Source organism: Dendrobates tinctorius, unplaced genomic scaffold (genome assembly GCF_039654945.1).
Source record: "Dendrobates tinctorius isolate UK_male_01 unplaced genomic scaffold, ASM3965494v1 ptg000003l, whole genome shotgun sequence".
Lineage (NCBI taxonomy): Eukaryota > Metazoa > Chordata > Amphibia > Anura > Dendrobatidae > Dendrobates > Dendrobates tinctorius.
Genome location: NW_027361671.1, coordinates 86,784,235 through 86,800,607, shown reverse-complemented (window position 1 = coordinate 86,800,607; position 16,373 = coordinate 86,784,235).

Sequence of the window (16,373 nt, the reverse complement as noted above, 5' to 3'; positions counted from 1 at the left end):
TCAAGCTGGTGTTATAAAGTATTCTAATTTACTGAGATAATGACTTTTGGGATTTCATTGGCTGTAAGCCATCATCATTAACAGAAATAAACACTTGAAATAGATCACTCTGTTTGCAATGACTCTATATAATATATGAGTTTCACTTTTTGTATTGAAGAACTGAAATAAATTAACTTTTTGATGATATTCTAACTTTGTGGGAAGCATCTGTAGATTGTCTCATGTTGATGGTGGTAGGCACATGGAGTATTTTGGTCTTATAAATGTGTATGGCTAATTTCCCTAAGTTTTCTGATGCTACCAGTAATAGAATTATTTTTTGCTAATATTATTAACTAGAGTTGAGCGACTTTTGGTTTTTTAGGGTCGCGTTTCGTTTCGTGAAACCCGACTTTTCCAAAAGTCGGGTCGAGCAAGATCGTCCGATTATAGGGAAAAGTCGGGGTCGTCCCGAAACACGAAACCCAATGTAAGTCAATGGGGAATAAAAGTCGGCAGTGAGAGGAGGACAGGAAACACACCTACAGTGCCCATTTGAATGCCAAAAGCATCAATTCTTCTTTCTTAAGCTTGTCAACCTTAATTAACTTCATAATACAAGTTACGCACTGAAAAATGGGGGTTATTTGGCTACAAACTGTGGGGGGGGAGGGCTGGCTCCAGGTTTTCATGTGCCCTGGGCGAAAGAGCGCCCCTTTAACACATACCACAACTCATCATGCTCCGATACGGCAGAGAAATAGCGGTATAGTACAATGAAAAATACCTCACTTTTTACATCTCATGACGAGGCCCATCTATTTCTCCATACAGAATCATTGGTCCCATATAATGTTTGAAACAGTATATGATGAGCTCCACATAATGCTACAGTATATGTTGGTCCCCATGGATGAAGCTCCACTGTCTTATGGGCCCAAATAATGCTCCAAACATAATGGGCCCCATTTCTAATGCTCTAGTGTATAATGGGCCCTGTAAATGCTGCTCCAGTGTCTGATGTCCACCTTTGGAATGTTCCAGTGTATGGTGGGCCCCATCTATCATTCTCCAGAGTATAGTGCTCCCCAAAAATTGCTGTCCCAACATTGAAAACAATCAAATAAGTCTCCTCGCTAGGGAATCCCTGTACTTGTCTGGACAGGTGCTGTAGCTTGCTTAAAAGCTCGCCAGCCGTTCTCACGCCCAGTATGGATTACACGTGATTGCACAAAGGTGAGAAAGGGTACCGTATCCCCAGATAACATGTATGGATAGCGTACACATTCAAAATATATGTCTCAGGAGGCAGGCTCAGACGGTGTTAGGCCCAGTATGGATTGCACGTGATTGCACAAAGGTTAGAAAGGGTACCGTATCCCCCGATAACATGTATGGATAGCGTACACATTCAAAATATATGTCTATACAGCATGAGGCAGGCTCAGACGGTGTTAGGCCCAGTATGGATTGCACGTGATTGCACAAAGGTTAGAAAGGGTACCGTATCCCTGGATAACATGTATGGATAGCGTACACATTCAAAATATATGTCTATACAGCATGAGGCAGGCTCAGACGGTGTTAGGCCCAGTATGGATTGCACGTGATTGCACAAAGGTTAGAAAGGGTACCGTATCCCTGGATAACATGTATGGATAGCGTACACATTCAAAATATATGTCTATACAGCATGAGGCAGGCTCAGACGGTGTTAGGCCCAGTATGGATTGCACGTGATTGCACAAAGGTTAGAAAGGGTACCGTATCCCCCGATAACATGTATGGATAGCGTACACATTCAAAATATATGTCTATACAGCATGAGGCAGGCTCAGACAGTGTTAGGCCCAGTATGGATTGCACATGATTGCACAAAGGTTAGAAAGGGTACCGTATCCCTGGATAACATGTATGGATAGCGTACACATTCAAAATATATGTCTATACAGCATGAGGCAGGCTCAGACGGTGTTAGGCCCAGTATGGATTGCACGTGATTGCACAAAGGTTAGAAAGGGTACCGTATCCCCGGATAACATGTATGGATAGCGTACACATTCAAAATATATGTCTATACAGCATGAGGCAGGCTCAGATGGTGTTAGGCCCAGTATGGATTGCACGTGATTGCACAAAGGTTAGAAAGGGTACCGTATCCCTGGATAACATGTATGGATAGCGTACACATTCAAAATATATGTCTATACAGCATGAGGCAGGCTCAGACGGTGTTAGGCCCAGTATGGATTGCACGTGATTGCACAAAGGTTAGAAAGGGTACCGTATCCCTGGATAACATGTATGGATAGCGTACACATTCAAAATATATGTCTATACAGCATGAGGCAGGCTCAGACGGTGTTAGGCCCAGTATGGATTGCACGTGATTGCACAAAGGTTAGAAAGGGTACCGTATCCCTGGATAACATGTATGGATAGCGTACACATTCAAAATATATGTCTCAGGAGGCAGGCTCAGATGGTGTCAGGCACAGTATGGATTTGACGGCCCAGATTACACAGCGGAGGAGCAGGGAGAGGTAAAGATTGCAAATGCTGGGGCCCTGCCCAAGCAAGGGGGGCCCACTCGTGGGCGTCGGTACTGGCACTGGGCCCCTCATAGTACAGCGGTGTGTCTGACGGCGGGTGTGCACCACCACCGTCAGAGACACTTGATTGCACTATGAGGGACCCTGTGCCAGTGCCCGTGCCCAAGAGTCGGCCTACCCACCTGTCCAGGGCAACGGCACTCGCACGGTGTCGTGCGCTAGGTGGTGACCCCGGCCATGGGGGGAAGGCAGCACAGTTAGGGAGTTTTAGAAAGTGGCATATGTTGATGTTGGACATTCAGCTGATGCAAAAGGTGAAATAGGTGAAGTACCAGGAAGAGGTGGATCAAAGCAAGCCATTTTTCTGTCACCCTATGTGTCATCAGGGGAAGGTGGGACAAAATCCTTGGAAACCCATGCGTGGTTCATTTTAATGAAGGTTAGATCATCCACATTTTGGGTTGACAGACGGGTCCTTTTTTCTGTCAGGATTGATCCAGCTGCACTGAAGACTCTTTCCGATAGCACACTTGCAGCTGGGCAAGCGAGCTCCTGTAAGGCATATTGGGCCAATTCAGGCCAGGTGTCCAGTTTAGCGGCCCAATAGTCAAAGGGGAATGACCTGTGTGGGAGAACATCGATATGGGAGGAAAAGTAGTTTGTTACCATAGTTGACAACTGCTGTCTCCTGTCACTTTCCATCGATGCAGTATTACCAGTTGTGTGAGCGGTATTTGAAAAATCAGTCCACAACATTGTCATGAAACCCCTGTCTCCAACGCCACTTCTGCTGTGTGCACCACGAACACCTCTGCCAAGCTGCCCCCGGCCCGTACGGCTCGTGTGAGAACCATCACCGCTGCTGTGTGCTGGGAATGCCTCAAGCAACCGATTTACCAGAGTTGCTTGTTTATTAGCCAATATTAGGTCAAGGTTCTCCTGTGGCATGATGTTTTGTAATTTGCCTTTATAGCGTGGATCCAGGATGCTGGCCAACCAGTAGTCGTCATCGTTCATCATTTTGGCAATGCGGGGGTCCCTTTTTAGGATCCGCAAGGCATAACCTGACATGTGGGCCAATGTTCCCGGTGTCAATGATGCACTGCGAGCGCTGGGTGGAGGAGCACTTTCTGGCAAATCCACATCCCTCCAGTCATGCACAAACCCTGTACCAGACCTTGCCACGCCAACATTTTCACTTGCCCCACGAGATGCATCCTCCTCCCCTAAGTAATCATCCCCATCATCCTCCTCCTCCTCCTCTTCTTCCTCCACCTCATCCAGGAGAGGTCCCTGAGCAGACAATGGCTGAATGTCATCAAGGATTCCCTCCTCCTCTTCCTCCTCATCAACATTGGCTGCAGACGCCTGCTCCTTAAGGTGCGTCTATGTTTGCATGAGCAGACGCATAAGTGGGATGCTCATGCTTAGGATGGCGTCGTCTGCGCTTACCAGCCGTGTGCATTCCTCAAAACACTGAAGGACTTTACAAAGGTCTTTCAGCTTCGACCACTGCACACCTGTCAACTCCATGTCTGCTCTCAAAGTGCTTGGCCGTGTATCCTCCCACAAATGCATTATGGCCTGCCTCTGCTCGCACAGCCGCTCCACCATGTGCAGGGTGGAGTTCCACCTTGTTGCAATGTCGATAATGAGGCGGTGGTTGGGAAGGTGTAGCAATCGCTGCAGCTTCTGCATACGAACGGAGTGTACAGGCGACCGCCGGATGTGCGCGCACAGTCTTCGCACCTTCTGGAGCAGGGCTGTTAACTGCGGATAATTTTTGAGGAAGCACTGCACCACCGGGTTCAAGGTGTGAGCCAAGCAAGGTATGTGGCTGAGTTTTGAAAGGGCTATGGCTGCCACAAAATTACGGCCGTTATCACTAACTACCTTGCCTGCCTCAAGATGTACACTGCCCAGCCATGACTCAGTTTGTCGCTTCAAGTACTCGGCCAGCACCTCGGCGGTGTGTCTGTCGCCCAAACACATCATCTGCAACACAGCCTGCTGACGCTTTCCACTAGCTGCTCGATAGGGGGACACATCGTGTGCAACAGTGGTAGCTGCAGATGGAGTGCTTGTACGACTGCGCTCTGTGGTCGAGCTTTCGCTTCTGGAGGAGGTGGAGGAGGAGGAGGGTCGAACGCCTACAGCCAACTGTTTCCTATACCGTGGGCTAGGCAGCACTGTCCCACCACCGCTGTCCCCTGTGGACCCTGCATCCACCACATTAACCCAGTGCGCAGTGATGGACACGTAACGGCCCTGGCCATGCCGACTGGACCATGCATCAGTTGTGAGGTGCACCTTTCCGCTCACTGACTGCTTGAGTGCATGGACAATGCGGTCTTTCACATGATGGTGGAGGGCTGGGATGGCTTTGCGAGAGAAGAAGTGGCGACTGGGTAGGTCATAGCGTGGTACTGCATAGGCCATGAGTTCGCGGAAATCTGTGCTTTCCACCAACCGAAAGGGCATCATCTCAAACGAGATTAGTTTGGCAATGTGGGCGTTCAAACCCAGTGTACGCGGATGAGAGACTGAGTACTTTCTTGACCTACTCATAGTGTCTGGGAGGGTGAGCTGGACTTGAGAGCTGCATATGGTGGAAGTAGCGGTGGACAGGGCGGACTGAGAGAGGGTTGATGATGGTGATGGAGTTGGTGTTCTTTCTGATGGCCTAGAATCAGTATTTCGTTGATATAACAGTGGGATTCCCTGACTGCTGTGGTCTTGCAACGACACCTCAACATTTGCTGCTGTGCTAACCGGTGGGCTTACAGTGGGGGAAACAATGTAGCGTTGCTGACTACCTTCGTTGTGATCAGTTGCACATGTGGCACTTGAGGTTTGGTGTTGTGTCCACGCTTGCAAGTGCATGCTGGTTAAATGTCTAAGCATGCAACTGGTATTCAAATTTTTCAGATTTTTCCCTCGGCTAAAGGTCTTTGCGCACTTCTTACAGATAACCTTGGCCTGATTATGAGGATTTTGTTCAAAAAAGTGCCACACTGCACTCTTCCTACTTTGGCAGACATTTTGCGGCCTAGCACGCTGTGATCTTTTGACCCTCTGGACAAGCTGTCCAGCAACTCTTTTGATGTTTGGAACCTGTCTTTGGAGTGCTCCGGGCCTGCCAGATAACAGCTGTTGCGATGTCGATGTCTGCTGTGGATGCTCCTCATCTGAGCTATTGGAAGCAGCACCCTCTTCCCCCAATGGATGCCAATCTGGGTCAACAACTGGGTCATCCATCACCTCCTCTTCTATGTCATGTGCACCTTCCTCTGTGTCACCGTGTATGGTGGTATAGTGTGCGGGAAGGGGCACCTGAGTCTCATCAGGGTCAGAATCTGGCTCTGTACACTGCGAGGACAATGTAGTGCTCTGAGTGAATGTACCAGCAGAATCATCCATCAGCGGCTGTGCATCAGTGCACTCCATGTCAGATTCATCTTGGCCTGGGTAATTCACCATTTGACTTGATAATCCAGGCATGGTATGTGAAAACAGCTCCATGGAGTAATCAGTAGTATGGCCTGCGTCATCCTTCAATCTTGGTTGGGGTGAAGGACACAAGGAAAGGTGTGGTTCATGAACATGAGCCTCCAATGACGACTCAGTGCTTTTACTTTTTACAACTGAAGAAGAGGAGGCGATAGAGCTGGAGGCTGAGTCAGCAATGTAAGACAAAACTTTTTCCTGATGCTCTGGCTTTAAAAGCGGTTTGCCAACTCCTAGAAAACTAAGCGTTCGAGGCCTTATGTAGCCAGACGATGACGCAGGGTCAGCACCTCCTGCATTCGGTCCTATTTTGCTCTTGCCACTACCATCAGATCCACCACCAACACCATCATTACCAGCTGCCAACCCCCGCCCAATTCCACGGCCTCTTCCACCAGCCTTCCTCATTTTTGGTAGAAATGTAGACAAAATCCAACAAACTATATAGTAATGTAAAACAAGGTACAAGGTGTCTATAGGACAGGGGAGATTTTGAATTTCTGCACACACTTGTGGACAGTGGACACTTTTGGATTGTGTGAGGCCCACTGATATCTGAGCGCTATGTGACAGGCTCGATGGCACTGCTGTGACAAAAGTGACTAGAGGATAAGGGAGATTTTGAATATCTGCACACACTTTTGGACACTGGACACTTGTGGATTGTGTGAGGCCCACTGATATCTGAGCGCTATGTGACAGGCTCGATGGCACTGCTGTGACAAAAGTGACTAGAGGATAAGGGAGATTTTGAATATCTGCACACACTTTTGGACACTGGACACTTTTGGATTGTGTGAGGCCCACTGATATCTGAGCGCTATGTGACAGGCTCGATGGCACTGCTGTGACAAAAGTGACTAGAGGATAAGGGAGATTTTGAATATCTGCACACACTTTTGGACACTGGACACTTTTGGATTGTGTGAGGCCCACTGATATCTGAGCGCTATGTGACAGGCTCGATGGCACTGCTGTGACAAAAGTGACTAGAGGATAAGGGAGATTTTGATTATCTGCACACACTTTTGGACACTGGACACTTTTGGATTGTGTGAGGCCCACTGATATCTGAGCGCTATGTGACAGGCTCGAAGGCACAGCTGTGACAAAAGTGACTAGAGGATAAGGGAGATTTTGAATATCTGCACACACTTTTGGACACTGGACACTTTTGGATTGTGTGAGGCCCACTGATATCTGAGCGCTATGTGACAGGCTCGATGGCACAGCTGTGACAAAAGTGACTAGAGGATAAGGGAGATTTTGAATTTCTGCACACACTTGTGGACAGTGGACACTTTTGGATTGTGTGAGGCCCACTGATATCTGAGCGCTATGTGACAGGCTCGATGGCACTGCTGTGACAAAAGTGACTAGAGGATAAGGGAGATTTTGAATATCTGCACACACTTGTGGACAGTGGACACTTTTGGATTGTGTGAGGCCCACTGATATCTGAGCGCTATGTGACAGGCTCGATGGCACAGCTGTGACAAAAGTGACTAGAGGATAAGGGAGATTTTGAATTTCTGCACACACTTGTGGACAGTGGACACTTTTGGATTGTGTGAGGCCCACTGATATCTGAGCGCTATGTGACAGGCTCGATGGCACAGCTGTGACAAAAGTGACTAGAGGATAAGGGAGATTTTGAATCTCTGCACACACTTTTGGACACTGGACACTTTTGGATTGTGTGAGGCCCAATGAATATCTGAGCGCTATGTGACAGGCTCGATGGCACTGCTGTGACAAAAGTGACTAGAGGATAAGGGAGATTTTGAATATCTGCACACACTTTTGGACACTGGACACGTTTGGATTGTGTGAGGCCCACTGATATCTGAGCGCTATGTGACAGGCTCGATGGCACTGCTGTGACAAAAGTGACTAGAGGATAAGGGAGATTTTGAATATCTGCACACACTTTTGGACACTGGACACTTTTGGATTGTGTGAGGCCCACTGATATCTGAGCGCTATGTGACAGGCTCGATGGCACTGCTGTGACAAAAGTGACTAGAGGATAAGGGAGATTTTGAATATCTGCACACACTTTTGGACACTGGACACTTTTGGATTGTGTGAGGCCCACTGATATCTGAGCGCTATGTGACAGGCTCGATGGCACAGCTGTGACAAAAGTGACTAGAGGATAAGGGAGATTTTGAATATCTGCACACACTTTTGGACACTGGACACTTTTGGATTGTGTGAGGCCCACTGATATCTGAGCGCTATGTGACAGGCTCGATGGCACAGCTGTGACAAAAGTGACTAGAGGATAAGGGAGATTTTGAATTTCTGCACACACTTGTGGACAGTGGACACTTTTGGATTGTGTGAGGCCCACTGATATCTGAGCGCTATGTGACAGGCTCGATGGCACTGCTGTGACAAAAGTGACTAGAGGATAAGGGAGATTTTGAATATCTGCACACACTTTTGGACACTGGACACTTTTGGATTGTGTGAGGCCCACTGATATCTGAGCGCTATGTGACAGGCTCGATGGCACTGCTGTGACAAAAGTGACTAGAGGATAAGGGAGATTTTCAATATCTGCACACACTTTTGGACACTGGACACTTTTGGATTGTGTGAGGCCCACTGATATCTGAGCGCTATGTGACAGGCTCGATGGCACTGCTGTGACAAAAGTGACTAGAGGATAAGGGAGATTTTGAATTTCTGCACACACTTGTGGACAGTGGACACTTTTGGATTGTGTGAGGCCCACTGATATCTGAGCGCTATGTGACAGGCTCGATGGCACAGCTGTGACAAAAGTGACTAGAGGATAAGGGAGATTTTGAATTTCTGCACACACTTGTGGACAGTGGACACTTTTGGATTGTGTGAGGCCCACTGATATCTGAGCGCTATGTGACAGGCTCGATGGCACAGCTGTGACAAAAGTGACTAGAGGATAAGGGAGATTTTGAATTTCTGCACACACTTGTGGACAGTGGACACTTTTGGATTGTGTGAGGCCCACTGATATCTGAGCGCTATGTGACAGGCTCGATGGCACAGCTGTGACAAAAGTGACTAGAGGATAAGGGAGATTTTGAATCTCTGCACACACTTTTGGACACTGGACACTTTTGGATTGTGTGAGGCCCACTGATATCTGAGCGCTATGTGACAGGCTCGATGGCACTGCAGTGACAAAAGTGACTAGAGGATAAGGGAGATTTTGATTATCTGCACACACTTTTGGACACTGGACACTTTTGGATTGTGTGAGGCCCACTGATATCTGAGCGCTATGTGACAGGCTCGAAGGCACAGCTGTGACAAAAGTGACTAGAGGATAAGGGAGATTTTGAATATCTGCACACACTTTTGGACACTGGACACTTTTGGATTGTGTGAGGCCCACTGATATCTGAGCGCTATGTGACAGGCTCGATGGCACTGCTGTGACAAAAGTGACTAGAGGATAAGGGAGATTTTGAATATCTGCACACACTTTTGGACACTGGACACTTTTGGATTGTGTGAGGCCCACTGATATCTGAGCGCTATGTGACAGGCTCGATGGCACAGCTGTGACAAAAGTGACTAGAGGATAAGGGAGATTTTGAATATCTGCACACACTTTTGGACACTGGACACTTTTGGATTGTGTGAGGCCCACTGATATCTGAGCGCTATGTGACAGGCTCGATGGCACAGCTGTGACAAAAGTGACTAGAGGATAAGGGAGATTTTGAATTTCTGCACACACTTGTGGACAGTGGACACTTTTGGATTGTGTGAGGCCCACTGATATCTGAGCGCTATGTGACAGGCTCGATGGCACTGCTGTGACAAAAGTGACTAGAGGATAAGGGAGATTTTGAATATCTGCACACACTTTTGGACACTGGACACTTTTGGATTGTGTGAGGCCCACTGATATCTGAGCGCTATGTGACAGGCTCGATGGCACTGCTGTGACAAAAGTGACTAGAGGATAAGGGAGATTTTCAATATCTGCACACACTTTTGGACACTGGACACTTTTGGATTGTGTGAGGCCCACTGATATCTGAGCGCTATGTGACAGGCTCGATGGCACTGCTGTGACAAAAGTGACTAGAGGATAAGGGAGATTTTGAATTTCTGCACACACTTGTGGACAGTGGACACTTTTGGATTGTGTGAGGCCCACTGATATCTGAGCGCTATGTGACAGGCTCGATGGCACAGCTGTGACAAAAGTGACTAGAGGATAAGGGAGATTTTGAATTTCTGCACACACTTGTGGACAGTGGACACTTTTGGATTGTGTGAGGCCCACTGATATCTGAGCGCTATGTGACAGGCTCGATGGCACAGCTGTGACAAAAGTGACTAGAGGATAAGGGAGATTTTGAATTTCTGCACACACTTGTGGACAGTGGACACTTTTGGATTGTGTGAGGCCCACTGATATCTGAGCGCTATGTGACAGGCTCGATGGCACAGCTGTGACAAAAGTGACTAGAGGATAAGGGAGATTTTGAATCTCTGCACACACTTTTGGACACTGGACACTTTTGGATTGTGTGAGGCCCAATGAATATCTGAGCGCTATGTGACAGGCTCGATGGCACAGCTGTGACAAAAGTGACTAGAGGATAAGGGAGATTGGATTGCTTTTAAAAAAGCAGTTTGCGGAGCAGTGGGTAAACAGCAATGCCAGCCTGTTAGGAAGCCTTAAAAGGCAGCCCAACAACCAACACCACTGATACACCACTATATAGCCTCCCCTTGCACTGCACACACAGTGACTGGTGTGTTGTGCAGGCCAAATTGCTAGCAGCAGAAGCAGTTTTTTTTTCTTCTCAGCAGGACAAAAAAAAAAATTGGGATTGCTTTTAAAAAAGCAGTTTGCGGAGCAGTGGGTAAACAGCAATGCCAGCCTGTCAGGAAGCTTTAAAAGGCAGCCCAACAACCAACACCACTGATACACCACTATATAGCCTCCCCTTGCACTGCACACACAGTGACTGGTGTGTTGTGCAGGCCAAATCGCTAGCAGCAGAAGCAGTTTTTTTGTCTTCTTCCCTGCCTAACGCTCTCCCTACAGAATCAGCAGCAACCTCTCCCTATACTAAGATCGGCAGAAGTAAGATGGCGGTCGGCGTGCACGCCCTTTTATACCCCCTGTGACGCCCACCAAAGCAAGCCAATCACTTGCATGCCCTTCTGAAAGATGGTGGTGACCCGTGCCTATGTCATCACGTTGCCCACAGTGTCCGTGGATCCTGATTGGCTGAAAAAGAGCGCAAAACAAACTTTTGAAACGCGACTTTGGCGCGTAAGTCGCCGACCCCATCCTAGGGTCGGGTTTCGTTTCATGAAACCCGACTTTGCCAAAAGTCGGCGACTTTTGAATTTTTTCGACCCGTTTCGCTCAACTCTATTATTAACTAAGTGCAGTAAATGTTGTTTGCTGGCCAATACTTGCAGACATACATTGTGTTGGAAACTGTCAATAAGACTGATCCTGGATTAGTGACACTCTTCCGGTGCAATCGTGTTAAATGCCACTCTCAGAGATTGACAACAGCATTTAGCATGTTAACAGCAGCGATTGGATTGTGATTCCACCTGCGTCTGTGTTAGGGGTACATGTCAGCTAATGAATTCAGTTGACATGTGCCGGAAAGGTTTCGGGCTCATCGCCAGAGCCTGCAGCAAGTAGGGGTGGCCACCTTAGGCATAACTATACATCTAAGGTGGTAAAGGGGTTAAAAGTAAATTTTTCTGCAATTAATGCTCTTTTATACGGTAACTTTTTTAACCAACATCTAATAAAAAAAGTTCTACGAAGCATTTCACAACCAAAGGGTATGTGCACACGCTGCGGATTCCGCTGCGTTTCCGCAGCGGTTTTGGCCGCTGCGGACCCGCAGCAGTTTTAGCTGCGGTGTACAGTACCATTCAAATGAATGGTAAAAAAAAACCGCTGTGTAGACGTTGCGGAAAAATCTGCGCGGATTTGCTGCGGTTTTGAAACCGCAGAAAGAATTGACATGTCAATTCTTTCTGCGAAATCCGCAGCGGGTTCCTATCTCCACCATTGTGGAGATGGTGAATCCGCAGGACCAAACCGCAGGCAAAACCGCAGATAATCCGCAGGTCTTTTGACCTGCGGTTTATCTGCGGTTTTTGCAAAATCCGTGCGGATTAATCCGCAGCAGATTCCGCAGCGTCTGCACACACCCTTAGACCTCTCGTGAGAACAGCAGTACCAAAACAGGTAATAAAAACATCTCCATATTTCATGACTAAAAACTCATTGAAACAGAATATTAACCAAGACATTTTTCTTCAAGACGTCTTTTGAGACACCCCCAAACCAAAATCAAACAGACCTATATATGCTTGATGTGAAAAGATCAATCTCTTAGACAAGACTAAAGACTCCAGGTCGTCAGACTCCCTGTTTGTTCTGTTTCAGGGGCGGAAGAAGGGCTCTAGAGCCAGCAGATCTTCACTGTCTAAAGGTATTAAAAAATGTCCTAATATTCTCCTATGAATTGTCTATTAATCTCAAAATCCCAGCTCCGATATGGATTCATTCAATTCTGCACATGAGGCTACTGCAGACAGTGTGGCCGTAGAACAAACCTGCCAAGCATTAACTTGGACATCCTTTTTTACATTTGCTCATCACTATAAGTAGGATGTTTGAGCTGCTAGAGACTCAGCCTTTGGAAGACAAGTGCTCTCTTCTGAAGTTAGTCTTTAACTCCTGCCCTCTTACTTCACATTTTACTATTCTTATTGCTTTGACAATCTTATTTTGTGTTTCATGTAGGGTGATGAGGTAAACTATGGTTTGCTAATCGTAATTTTCTTTCCTTGTGTCTCAAAGTAGAACAGGCATCCCCAAGAAATTGCTTAGTTGTTACAAGTCTCGTTATTGAGTCAGGGGTCCTTTATGGGATTCATCATAATATTGCTTAATTACTTAACAACCAGTTTTTTCACTTCTGTCCTAGATGTGAGGAGATAGACATGATTTCCAAATTGTTTAAAATAATCTTTATATCTAATATCTTATTTGTTATGAAAGAACAGATCATTATACAGTTCATCTACTTCATCATCTTCATGTGCACTGCCATAGGGCTTCCTCTGCATTCTATACTGTTGGGTAGAGCTTGAGATCCAAGCCTATTATTCTCCTCCTCATTAATGGGTAAGCAGATACTGGACAGACATCTGTCTGAGATGGTTTAGTGAATCCTGCATTGAGTAGGGGCTTGGACTCGATGACCCTCAAGGTCTCTTCCAACTCTAACAATCTATGATTATATGAATCAGGCTATCCTGTACCACATGTCCTCAGATCTCTCTGCTGTCTCAGCCATCTTCTTCAGGAACCAACTAATTCTGTACATAGCAAACTACACTACTTGAAGAGACAAACTGAGACTGGGGCTTTTCTATAGACTTAATTTTCCAACCCTTCTGGATCCTTCTACATAGCTCATTGTTAGCATTGCATTAACCATTTATGCAGAGTATGAAGTGCTGAATCATATTGCACTCCTCAAAGCAACAAGCATAATAATACAAACACAGTTACAAGTTTTTAAACACAAAACAATACAGACCGTTACAAAAAATAATGCAACAGTCTAGGATCAAGGTGACAATAAAGCAGTAAATTACAACACATTAATGCAAGCTTCAATTTTGGGACATTAGATAACCATCTACTTTTCTTGGTGACTGTCATTCAGAAATTTGTGGAAACTTATTTGTTCTGTTATGAAAATTGCATAAAATTTGACGCCATTTGGGGGCGGATATGCAGTACCCTGCAGCGGCCACTATCAGAAGACGGAGCAGCTCGCAATTGAGCAGTTACCACTGGCAGCCACTGCTGACGACATCTAGAACAGCTGACCAGAGGCAGTGCAGGGTGTCGGACCCCCAACTGATCAGACATTGATGACCTGTCCTAAGGGTAGGTCATAAATGATAAAGTAGTGGACAACCTCTTTAACCCCTTTCCGACATCGAGCATAATAGTACACCGATGTCGGACACTCTCCCTTTGATATGAGCTCCGGCACTGAGCCTACATCTTTTCTGGCACATGTGAGCTGTTTTAAACAGCTGACATGTGCCTCTAACAGTCGCGGGTGGAATCACTTTCCAACCGCGGCTGTTAACCCATTAAATGCTGCTGTCAAACTCTGACAGCGGCATTTAACACACGCTTCAGGCAAGCGCGCCGGACATCCCGCCCATCGGTGCCCGTGTCATATGACCGCGCATTGGCATGACAACCAGAGGTCTCCAGCAGATACCAGGTGGTCGGCACTCATAACAATTCAGCATTTCTGCTACATACAGGGGATCTGATCATCACCTGTATGTAGCAAAGCCGATCAGGTTATGGCAGCTTCTAGTCTCCCATGGAGACTATTGAAGCATGTCAAATGTAAAAAAAAATTATTTTAAAAATATAAAAAAAATAAAAGTTCAAATCACCCCCTTTTGCCACATTCAAAATAAAACAATAAAAAATATCAAACACACAAATATTTGGTATCTCTGCTTTCAGAATCGCCCCATCTACTAATATAAAAAAAAAATTAATCCGATCGCTAAACGGTGTTTCGAGAAAAAAAGTCAAAACTCCAGAATTAAATTTTTTTGGTCGCTGCAACATTGCATTAAAATGTAATAACGGGCGATCAAAAGATCATATGTGCCCCAAAATGGGATCTTCAAAAACGTCACCTTGGCAAGCAAAAAAGCCCTCATCCAACCCGAGATCACGAAAAATCGAGACGCGATGGGTATCGGAAAATGGTGCAATTTTTCTTTATAACAAATTTGGGTTTTTTTCACCACTTAAATAAAAAAAACCTATACATGTTTGGTGTCTATGTACTTGAAATGACCTGGAGAATCATAATGGCAGGTCAGTTTTAGCATTTAGTGAGCATAGTAAAAAAGCCAAACAAAAAACTATTGTGGAATTGCCCTTTTTTCTGCAATTTCACCACACTTGGAATTGTTTGTTTTCCAGTACATAATATGTTAAAACCAATGTTGTCGTCCAAAAGTACAACTCGTCCTGCAAACAACAAGCCCTCACATGGCCATACGGACCTAAAAATAAAAAAGTTATGGCTCTGGGAACAATGGGAACAAAAAACGAAAAGGCTAAAACAAAAATACCTCTGGGGGTTAAGGAGTTAAATCAGATAAATTAAACCGATTGCATAAGAAACTGGAGAAAGATTTTTTTTTTTTTAAATCTCTTAACATTCTCACTGGCTTTTTGTGGTAGTTTCCTATAATTTATAAAGCAATATTCCAGTTTTATATACTAATCCTTGTAGAGGCTTGCAAGTACCCTGGAAAAGCTGATGTGGCATCACTATGTGCAGGTGCTTCTCACAAAATTAGAATATCATGAAAAAGTTAATTTATTTCAGTTCTTAAATACAAAACGTGAAACTCATATTGTATATAGTTATTACAAACAGAGTGATCTATTTCAAGTGCTTATTTCTGTTAATGTTGATGATTATGTCTTACAGCCAATGAAATCCCAAAAGTCATTAGCTCAGTAAATTAGAATGATTAACAAAAAACACCTGCAAAGATTTCCTAAGCATTTAAAAAGGTTCCTTAGTCTTTTTCAGTAGGCTCCACAATCATGAGGAAGACTGCTGACTTAATAGATGTCCAGAAGGCAGTCATTGACACACTCCACAGGGTGCTAAAGAAGCTGGCTGTTCACAGAGTGCTGTATCCAAGCATATTAATGGAAAGTTGAGTGGAAGGAAAAAGTGTGGTAGAAAAAGGTGCATAAGCAACCGGGATAACCGCAGCCTTGAAAGGATTAATAAAAGGTGTTGTGAAATTGCTTTCTGGCCTACCTCTGGTTACTAGTGAAGGTAGTGGAGCTGGTTATATTGACAGAGGGGTTGCAAGTTCTCTTTCCGGGCTCCCTCTGGTGGTTACTAGAGGTAGTGGAGCTGATCTAATTAACAGAGGCCTGCCACCTGATAATGAGGAGGATGACTGGAGATCTGGAGTTTCTGACTGGATTTAAGACAGCCGACTCCCTCTATCCCTGTTGGTTATTTTCCCTGCCTCCTGAGGTCTTAGTTTTCAGCTCAGTCCATGCATGCTCAGCTAAGTGTTCTTTTGCTATTGTTCACATTTGATCTGGTTTTGTCTATTTCTGTTTTGTGTGATCAGCCAGCTCCGGCTGGGGCTGTGCTGAATTTCTATCCTTATGTTTCTGCTTGTGCCAGTTTGTTTTTGTCCCTTATTAGATTGGTCTCTTTTTGCTCTGCTTTCAGAATATACCAGAGT